The sequence below is a fragment of the Protopterus annectens genome, chromosome 3.part0, assembly GCF_019279795.1.
Source record: "Protopterus annectens isolate FY-2018-M chromosome 3.part0, PAN1.0, whole genome shotgun sequence".
Taxonomy (NCBI): Eukaryota; Metazoa; Chordata; order Ceratodontiformes; family Protopteridae; genus Protopterus; species Protopterus annectens.
The window spans coordinates 1,381,093,251-1,381,104,580 of NC_056731.1; the positions used below are offsets into that span (position 1 = coordinate 1,381,093,251).

General features: G+C 44.1%; 1 protein-coding gene across 1 annotated transcript in view; it reads right to left on the reverse strand.

Moving 5' to 3' along the window:
• Positions 1–11,330, reverse strand: part of LRRC69 (leucine rich repeat containing 69) — a 902,784-nt gene that overhangs the window by 148,867 nt on the left and 742,587 nt on the right. The gene's annotated exons all lie outside the window — the stretch shown is intronic.

Consider the following 11,330-nt stretch of genomic DNA (forward strand, 5'->3'; position numbering starts at 1 on the left):
GCCAAAAAATGTATAGTCATACCCTTTGGGAAAAACAAGGTAACTCCTAATTACCACATAGGTGGTAATCCATTAAACACGGAAGAAGTTATCAGGGACCTGGGGACCCAAGTTGACAGTGACCTCTCTTGTGACACTCACATTGCCAAAGTGGTTAGGAAGACCTTCTACATTGCCCACCTGATCATGAAGGGATTCACATCCAGATCAGGAGAGGTCATTGTACCCCTGTACTCTTCACTTATCAGACCAATGATTGAGTACAACGCCCCATTCAGAATGTACCTTACCCAACACCTGCAGCAGTTGGAAAGACCCCAAAAGTTCCTCAACAAAAGGATAAAGGGGCTCAAACATATGTCATACGATGCCCGACTGAAGAAACTCCAGCTCTATTCAGTCGCATACCATCTGCTCAGAGGTGATCTGTGCCTGACATACAAGGCCATGTCCACCCTGGAATTAATGGACATGCTCCACTTCAAAAAATCCAAATCCACCAGAGCCACGAGAGCAAGAGACTTAAACCTCAACACGGATATAAATAGGACATGCTGGAGGGACAGATTCATCACCCAGAGACTCCCTACACTATGGAACAGAATCCCAGTCCATGTGAGGCAGAGCCCCTCACTGACTCTGTTCAAGAGAAATCTTGACGAGTGGATGGGAGATCGTAGGTTTACCCCGGGAATCATCTCTGTATCACTGCTGGACAGAGGCACAGCAAACTAATGGGTATAGTACTTCTCATCCTAAGGGGTGGTGAAAGCCACACACACTCTGGCTAAGCTTATAAATGCCCTAGGGCAGATAGCCTAGTATGAACCTATGAACCTATGAACATATACCATGCGGTCATCACACCATGTTTGAGAGGGGGCAATGTGCAGCTTTGCTGGACAGGAATGCATAGTATGGCAGGAGTATGTAAAGTGTATGGGACAAGGATCTATCCAGCATGTGGTGATCCTAGCACTAGGAAGGTGGATGTCCATGAAGTATGTGTTTGAGATCAGGATGTGTACGTGTAGCATGTCCAACATCACTGGGTTGGACATGGCTTTATTCAGGGTAGGCATCGTGCTACATAGTGGAGATGGGGATTGGGAAGGCGGGTGTAGGCCATCTGAACATGGCCAATACCCCTTAAAGGAAATATGTGATCTGATATGGGTCACTTGAGTGTTGAGTATGGCTGGACAATGATCTCTATATTCATGGATGGCACCCTGACATGATTAGTGTTGCCACATACAACTACCTGACAGGTGTGGTGACATAACTATCACAGGAAAGACAACTGCCCAGTTGCATCCCTTACACACAGTGTCCATTATGTTGACCGCTTCCTAGGTGGTAGTTCATGGGTACAGAGTTATTAACATAGGGGTGACAATGCAATATGTAGCTGTCAGATTGTGCCCATATGTCACACACCTCACCCACAAAGCCCCTTCTGTATGTTGTCCACAACACCTTGAGTCAGCTATTGCTCCTAGGTCATAGTCATTTGCATATTTCAATAGGCAGATGCCTTCTGTTAGTCTGTGTGGTATAGACTACAATGAGGGGGAGTACAATGAATTAACCCTGTCTTACTGTAGCTGGCACTAGTGTGATGTGCATGTATTATTCAGACACCTTCTGTAGTGTTGGTTCTGCCAGCAGTTCCATTGCAAAACACTCCTGTGACATAGGAATGTACATCTAGCATACTGAGTGTAGGTGGAACACAGTATGAGTGATGATGTCCTATGACCTGGCAAGGTTAGGATATGCAGTGTGAAATCAACCTTACTGTCATCTACATCTGTACTGCTGACATCAAATAAGTTGATCAAGGTTCATGGCCTTTCAGACCAGACTCAGCAGGGTAGTAGTGCAGTACTTCCCATTATCAGTGGTGTCTCCCCCTTTGTTGGTTGTGATACCTGTTGGTGTGCACTATTCAGTGTGTACACAGCCTGACATGAAGCTTTGTTTTACATGATGTGTATGTGGAGAGCAACTTGTTTTGCCATATGTGTATGATACAACCTGGGATGTGGACAGGTCCCATGCAGCCTGACTGCAGCTTGTATCTGCATAGTTGTGGTTACAGGGGCTCGTGTACATGGATATATGATTGTGTACCTGTTGGGGGGGACAGTGTGTTCATGTTATCCAAGACCCTATCTGGATTGCTTATTCATGCTCAGCACTTATTCAGAACTTGTAAGCACTACGTATGCTACTAATTACTATAGCACTCAGTCTTCCTCATTACCTAGAGGTAAACAGTTTTTGTACGTACTTTTCTCACTTGCTTAGAGTAAAACAGCTCTTGTACTCACTTTCCTCATTTATCTAGAGGAAAATTGTTTTATATTCAGGCATGTCCAAGGGTCAGCTCCCAGTGTTCTCTCCTGTCTATCTGATGAATCTGGACATCTTGAGGCAATGTAGAAATTGCCTCCTGTACACAGACAACCCTCTCCGCCTACCACCCAACACTACAACCTGTGAGAGATGCACTTATCTAGCCAAACTGGGGATAAAGCTCTCTCCAACCAAGACTGACCCTGACAGTCATGTGGAGAAGGTAAACATTTGCACCACACCACACTCATCACATATTCTCACTAAATCTACACCACCATAATCCACACATAGAAACACAAAAACATTCGCGGAGGCTCTCAATAATAATCTGTCTAAGCAACAGAGACCTCCAAAGTGGAAACGCAAGCAGCCTCCATCCCCCAACACAACTCCAATGGCACAGAGCCCACAGACCCAGTGTGCCACTCAACCACAGCCAATAAGGCAAATCAATGTACCCAACACACTAGTCATAGGTGACTCTATCGTCGAGCACACTGATGTCCCTCACCAGGCTAAACAAGGAGAAGGTTACTGTCAGCTGTCTGTCGAGTACTACGATTTGCCACATAACCCATGCACTCAGGTCACTCCACAACAAGTACAAATATGACTCTGTCATTGTCCATGTTGGTGTGAATGACCTGAGCCATACTCCCCTGGACTACATGAAAAGAGACATGGAAGAGCTCTCCAATCTTGTAGCCCAGGCATGTATGACCCTAGCCCTGAGTAGAATTCTGCCATCACCCAGAATGATACTGCAGTATGAGGACAAAATGATTGACTTCAACAATTGGCTAAGCTTCTGGTGTCATTCTAAGGGGAATCCAGTATCTGTCTGCTTGGGATGACATGGTCGATAGACCATGAAGATTTGCCACAGATGGCCTGCACCTGTCGCCCCTGGGATTCCAGATACTGGCTAAGACTCTTGCTGCCCCTATAGTGCCTTCTTTAGGCAAGGTTCAAATAACATATTCACCACCATAACAGGAACAGGCAAGCACAAACTGAGGGTGATGCTACTCAATGCTGGAAGTCTAAATCTCAAAATGTTCACTCACTGGAGAACATCGATATCTGTGCAGTGACTGATACCTGGTTCAAGGCTCCAGAGAGCACCCCTGCACTATCAGGTTATAACTCATAGCACACTTTTCGGCCATGTAACCTGGACTGGAACACCCAAGGTGGAGGTGTGTCCATATTCATTAAGGATATCCACCCCTCCAGGCTAGTTGCTTAGCACAATGCATCCAAGGTTATCCAAGTGCAACTACCTCTGGACTAAACTGCAATCCAACTCGTAGCTTGTTACAGATCCCCCACCATGCCCCAAGATTTCCACTCCTCTTTTCTTGATGTACTGGAAATTATTAGGTTTCAACCAAACACCCTACTAATGGGCGACTTCACCTACCCCATCATTAACTGGGAAAACTACTCATGTACCAACTCATTAGCTCAATGCTTTCTGGAATTCATAAACTCCAATGCCCTGGATCAACTTATCCACACACCCACCAGGGGCAACAATATCCTTGACCTAGGCATTACCAACATGAGTGAACGGTGTTCTACACCTGAAGTCAACTCCTTGTTGGTCCAATCCAACCATAAGCTAAACACCCTTGATATCCACATCCCACCCCACCCCCATTAAGGAAACCACAGTATAATATTTCTACAAAGCCAACTTCATGCTTCTTAAGACAGAAGTGGTGAACTTCATGACACCCATGCAGATGGACAATACAGTTACAACTGCTGAATCCTACACAAATGCACTCTATAAGCACTTACACGAGTGCATGGATCGTGCTATCCCAAACAGAACCAAGATGCTATCCTCCAATTTAAGGAAGCCAATCTGGCGGTCCCCTGCCATAAACAAACTGTACAACAGAAGGAAGACAGTGTTGCAAAACAGAGTACAACCCCATGAGTGAAGGAGCACCCTGCTCAGCCTCAGTAAGAAGCTGAGATCCCTTATAAGATCCTCCAACGCTAGCTATGGAAACAAAACCGCCATTAATTCCAAGGACTACCACAAAGCATTCTATAGCTATGTCAAATATCTCAATGTCAACACCCAGATCTGCTCTGAGTTACAGCACAAAGGCACGAACATTACAGAACCAACTGATATTGCCAACATATGCTCCTATGCTCAACAATACATCACTACAAGATAACTGTTTCCACTATATGCATTGCATACACTTTAAATATTACAGAACAGGTACTACGTACACAGACATACTGAGTGTTCTACATACCTTATTAGTAACCCAAGGTGTCATTGACTGTTACTTCAATCCTTTTCAGTTTGTGTTTCAATTTTCTTTGTAATGTTCTGCTGGTATATACAGATGGTTTGAATGTGTGATAAGCCATCCTTTTATAGTTAAATATCGGTAACGTGCTATCCTGACCACCAATTGGTGTTCCAAAGTAGTTAATTAAATGCACATCAGCTGTGCAGCTACTCCATTAGCCAAATCATGGCAACAGTGGTGTATAATTGAGTACTCCACTTGGGAGTTGTCCCTTTGCCTTACTTTCGAGGAAGACGGCCTGGATGTGTTGTTTGTGATGTATTTCAACAGATATATGGAGACAGACAGAGATATATTAGCTTCATGACTCCCATGGATTGTGTGTAATGGCTAGAAGATGTTGTTCTACATGTGAGTACAGCTGTTATATTTCAGAACATTGCTACTTATGCAGGGTTTGTTTGTACCTGATACTTCTGCAGATGTTTCAGTCTGGCAAGGATATTTGGGCAGCTTAAGGCTGTATGGCTATGCATGAAATGTTAGGTGGTTTACTGTGTGCTCACCAGACATCTTTGGTTTGGTGTACATGTGTATCATACTATGCTGTTAATCAGTAATTGGTAACACTTCCTGGTGTACACACAACCCTCTGAAACAGGATTAGTGCAAACAAACCCTGTAACATCAGCAGCTGTTCCATTGTATAACAGCAACTATTTCACATAGGGCCATGTTAGTGTGTCTCTGATAAGGTACGTTAAGGGTTCTGCAGATGTCGTACAGTGAGTGAATGATTTGTGATGTTATTACAGTTTGTATTGCAATTGGTTTGGGTGTGGGGGAGATGTTGGTGAGTGTACTTAGCAGATGCAGGTGTGTAGGAACTGCTTTTATACATAATTGATATGTGTGTGAGGGTTCCTTCCCTATTTCAACACCTATCCTTTAGTGGACTAATACTATGGTAATTGCAGGCTGATTCATTAAGGCACTGTTAACTGGTTCCTGTATAGCATGCAGGTGATGTTAGTCCTTGAATCCTTTCGGCAATACATCAGAATGTAATAAAGCGTTGCTACATGAAAGCTGTCTGTGTATTTCTGTCATAGGTATTTGCAGTCACTGGAGTTGTGTTGGTGACTGACCCTCTTTGGCTAGGGTTGCCACCTTTTCAAATGGCTATAGTGGAACATTTTCTGGACACACATCACATTTTACAGGCTGACACAAACTCACGGTGAATACAAAGGATAGAACTTTCCTTTTTGGCCTAAATATAAGCTTATTCTTGTAGCAGTTTAGTTGCTTATCCTGTTTCTTGTAACATGTAGGTATTTTAGATATAGAAATAACTATTGTATGCAACTATTACATTACATATGGAACATAATTATGTCCTACAATATCAGGACATTTGCCACGTTTAATATTTTTGGTCAGGACACAACCGCCCAAAGAGGGACTGTCCCTCGCAAAGTGGGACAGATGGTAACCCTATCTTTGGCTCATGTCTACAGCATATATTTGTAATAGTGTATAGGCATATACTCTCCATATCCTTTGTTCATAAAGTTTGGTCGTGGCGAAATGTGTGATTGCTATGGTCCATGTTATACTCATATATGAACACTTCAACCGCTGTTTACGGGATACCTACGGAATCCTAAACACACACAATTTCGACGCCCACAGTACCGGGCTCAGACTCCCATACCCCACATTACCGATAGCGACAGGCAAACTCACAAAAGTAACACAAACATGGAACACACACATGCACACACAGACACACTGCTACCCACCACATCCAAACAAACCATCCTACACTACATATGAGCAGATGGGCAAGCCCCCCTACATCCCCCATGTGGGTGGCTGCACCCCCCACACCCCCCCCTACTTAAATATTCTACCTCTGAGATCACACAAACAGACGCACAAAGCAAGCACACACCCACACATTACAGTCCCCCAGGAACACACACCACACTTAGAACACACACTTACACATACTACAGCCCTCAGAAACACACTTACACACAATAACCTACCTGAACCGCAACACCAGAAGCACTAACTAAATGTCCCTTAACATCAGGATTTTAAACCTCATGCTTCTGGTGTTTCGGTACTGTGGTCTTTCAGTCTTTAAGCCTCGTGATTACGCACGTCGGTATGTCAAGCATTCGGTATTTGGTAGGTATCCCATTTATATGTACCTCCATGGTTATGTAGATGTTGTTAACCTATCTATATATCTACATATATATGTATCTCCCCATATATCGATATATATATATATATATATATATATATATATATATATATATATATATATATATATATATATATATATCTCCCTCTCTCTCTATATATATATGTTGATTTATATATATATATAAATATATATATATATATATATATATATATATATATATATATATATAGCATACACCTTTCATTGGGTACATGGCGGTTTGTCCTATTTCCACACATTCCTCCCTTTTGTGTTTTAACCTGTCAGAATACACAACTGCCATTGGTACATCTCAGGTAGCTTAGTGGTAGGTTATTGTGAAGATTGAGTACATGGCTGCGTGTTCTAATCCTGGCAGTGGTCATTTTACCTCTCAGAACAGGCACTGGTAGTGCAAGGGTGAGTAACGCACATTTCAGAGGTTGTGTGTCCCAAATGTTCTGTGGAATACTACATATACATGCAAGCTGTGGTTAAGGTATACTATGTAACATGTAAATCATATCTGACTTTATTCAGATTTTAACCAGGACTGCACAGATATTATGCAAATGCTGTAGCCATTACACTATTGACATTAACGTTCCTTCTGCCTATTTCCTATGTCCATGAATCCTATGTGTAAGCTTGGGTACACAACAGGCGGAGCCACCCACACCCAGTGAGCTTCTCGAAATACCAACATGACACATGAATTGAGAGACTATACATTAACATCCTAACTACATTTGGCATAGCCCCTCACTGACACACTTCAGGGGAAACCTGAATATGTGACTTGCCAACAGTATATACACCCCTGGGATCATGTGTCCCAGACACATACAGCCAGGATGTGGGGGAGCCACTCCAGTTTTACAGCTGCAAGACCTGTTGGGGAAATTGAATGCTGTTGGGTTATCATGTTAACATGCCCTTTCGAGATCACTATGTGCCCTTATCACCCTACAGCACCCCAGTCTTCAACAGCTTCCAGCAACTCTGCCTGGAATCACTTCATTGGTTATGCTTGACAGAGGCTCAGTTACTTCATCAATGGTGCAGGTAAAGCCACCACACTGTAGCTATGCTTCTAAATGCCCTTGGGCAGATAGCCTACTACCTATCTGTGAACCTCTACAGTGCAGGCCATCTCCAACATCATATGTGATTTTACAGAGTTTTCTGATCACAATATACAGTGTAAATTCACCATGTAGTCAGACAGCAGTTAAGTACAGCAATAGCATACAGACTACTGATACATAATCACTTCAAAAGCCTATCTTGGAAGCTAGTGGACATGTATAGGTTTCAGGCTTTGTATTGCTTACCAGTAGGTTACCTACAGGAAAGATGGGGCACAAGCACAGATGGGATACATGCCTGCAACAATGCCATACCAACTTGCATGTGTCAGCCTAAGGCTTTGGAATGCTGGGCAAGGCTATTGGCGCCCCCATGGTGCCATTTTTAGGCAGGTCTCAGAGGTGAATCTCACCTCCATGAACTGCACAACAGCGGAACCAATAAGGGATAGGCTACTCAACACCAGGGGTAGTACTCACAACATGCATGCACTCACACCACCTCTCAGTATGGACAACATCTACATCTGTTCTTTGACTGGGACCTGTATAAGGCTCCTGTAAGCACACCAGCACTACCAGACTACAACCCATAACACACATTTCAGCCACTGAACATGGACTGGCACAGACATGGAGGTGGTGTATCCATATTCATCGGGGATACCTACACCTCCAAATTAGTGGGGCAGCATGATACCTCTGTGATCATCCATCTGCAGCTAACATCAGCCACGACTGCAATGCAAACTGTGAGCTGCTCCAGATAACCCTCCATGACCCAGGAGCACCACTACAACTATCTGGAGACAGTGGTAAACATGACAGTCCTACCAGACACCCTGTTATTGGTCAGTGTCGGCTACCCTACACTTAACTGGATAACCTACTCGAGTATTCAGTTCCAGGCCCAGCACTTCCTGGGATTTATCACTTCATATGGCCTGTATCAGTTGGTAGATGGACTAACGAGAGATGAAAACATACCAGAAGTGGTAATCATTGACATGTGCAACAGGTGCACTTCAGCAGAGGTAAACCGGTCACTGTTTAGATCTGACCATGAACTATTCACTGTTGATTTCCACTCCCAACCATCTCCCCCACCCAAGGAATACACAGTGAATACCTTTCCTACAGCTAAATTCACAGTACTAATGACAGAGGTGGTAGGGTTCACAGCCCCCACGCTCAGGGATGACACTGCTCAAGATACAGAATTACGAATACACTCTATAAGCACCTACAAAGATGTATGGGCCATGCCATCAATGGAAAACCAGAACTCGCTACTCCTACACAAGGAGACCAGTCTGCTGAACCACTGCATTATACAGGCTATACAACAGAAGTAGAACAGTAGTCCAGAATAGCAGCAAATCCCAAGACATGCAGACGTTCGTGACCAGTATTAGCAAGATTCTTATGTTACTCATGTAATCATGCAAGGCTGACATCTACAGTAAAATAGGCATAGATTCGAAATATGACCACAAAGGCGTCTTTGGCTATGTCAAGGATATAATCAGTAACACACAGATTTGCACTGTGCTGGTGCAATATTGCACTGAATATACTGACCCTACTGATATCACCAACACACTTGATGATACATTCGGAGCAAGCGTCACCCCCTACTGGGCCCACAACAATACCCAAAACGTACAGCATCCGAGACATCTGAGACATACAGGTGGTAATGGCCCTTTCAAATGGCATGACAGAGTATCAATGGAGGCAGATGGTGTTCCGGACTGCATCCTGCAGACACTACAAAACAAAGTGACCCCCCCCCCCGCCTAATATAGCAATTCAACATCAGCCTCTACACAGGCTACATGGCCATTCACTGGTGCATGGCAACAGCTATTCCACTCCACCAAGGTGGTGACACAACTGGCTATGGTAACTACCACCCCATAAGCCTGAGTAGCCTGATCTGCACGGCTATGGAGCACATCCTCATGGCACTCATTAACATAGACAATGGTAATCTCCAGACTCTTGACCCAACCCAGGTCAGCTTGATTGAGTGCAGATCATGCTTACTGAACCAGTTTGACATCTTACAGTCACCTAGACTTTAGGTGTATGGTGTGGTAGTTCACACATACTACCTGGACTTCGCCAAGGGTTTTGACACCATTCCCCACTCAGGTATTATTTCTACACTCACCAGCCAGTACATACACCCATACATCACAGGTTGGTTTGCCAACAGGCTTACAGACACAACCCACATGGTAAGCCTAGCAGCCTCCAGGTCCAACTCTTGACCAGTCACAACTGGTGTCCCACAGGACTCAGCCCTGGGGCCCCTACTGTTTGCCATATACATCTCAGAGGTACGAGCTAGCATAGGTGGACTACAGCAGGCCGTGTTTGGCGATTACTACAGACTGGGAGCCATAACTGGCAGTCCAGCTGTCACGGACGTCCTTCAAGGGGCCTCACATAGACCAACACAGAGTGTCAGAGTGATGGCCTCCAGCTAAAGGCCACATACTGCATGGTCATTCCATTTTGGGAAACTACACACACACATATTAACACATGAGTGGCAGGCACTATAATTCAGATGACATAATGGGTATGTGGTGACTACATTACATAGTGATCTCTCCTTTGACAGTCATATGTGCGAATTAGTTAGGACATCCATCTGTGTAGGCCATCTGATTACTTAAGGGTTCGCATCTAAACAGACTTAGGTTATTGTGCCCCTTTACTCATCAGTCATCAATCCCATCATTGAGTATGATAACCCATTTTGGATGTACCTCAGATGACATATCTGACAGCTGGAAGGGCCATGAATGTACCTCTCATAGAGGGATAATGCCCTCAGACATGTGTCCTATGCTGCCAGACTGCATTAACTCTTGCATTACTTAGTGGCATCTCGTTTACTCAGAGATGATATTTGCTGGTCAACAAAGGCTTAATGGAAATGCTTCACCTATGGACATCCATGTCACAGTGAGCCACACACTGTAATGAGCTACACCTTACCACAACCATAACTGGAAGATGCTGGAGTGACAGATTCATGTCATGGGTACTCCCCACGATTTGGAACTACATCCCTGATTACATTATACGGAACCCCTCACTAACACTCCAGGGAATCCTTGCAGAGTGGATGGGGAACAGTGGATACACCCCAGGGATCCTGCAATTGGCTCTGCTCCACAGAGGGACAGTTAGTTAATCAATGGGGTGGTGACAGCAGACACATTTTGGCTATGCTTATGAATGGCCTAGGGCAGTTAGGCATGTACCTACCTATGTACCTATGAACCTATACATACAGTATCAACACATGTTGATAGCTTAATTTACTGTTCAGGTATTGAC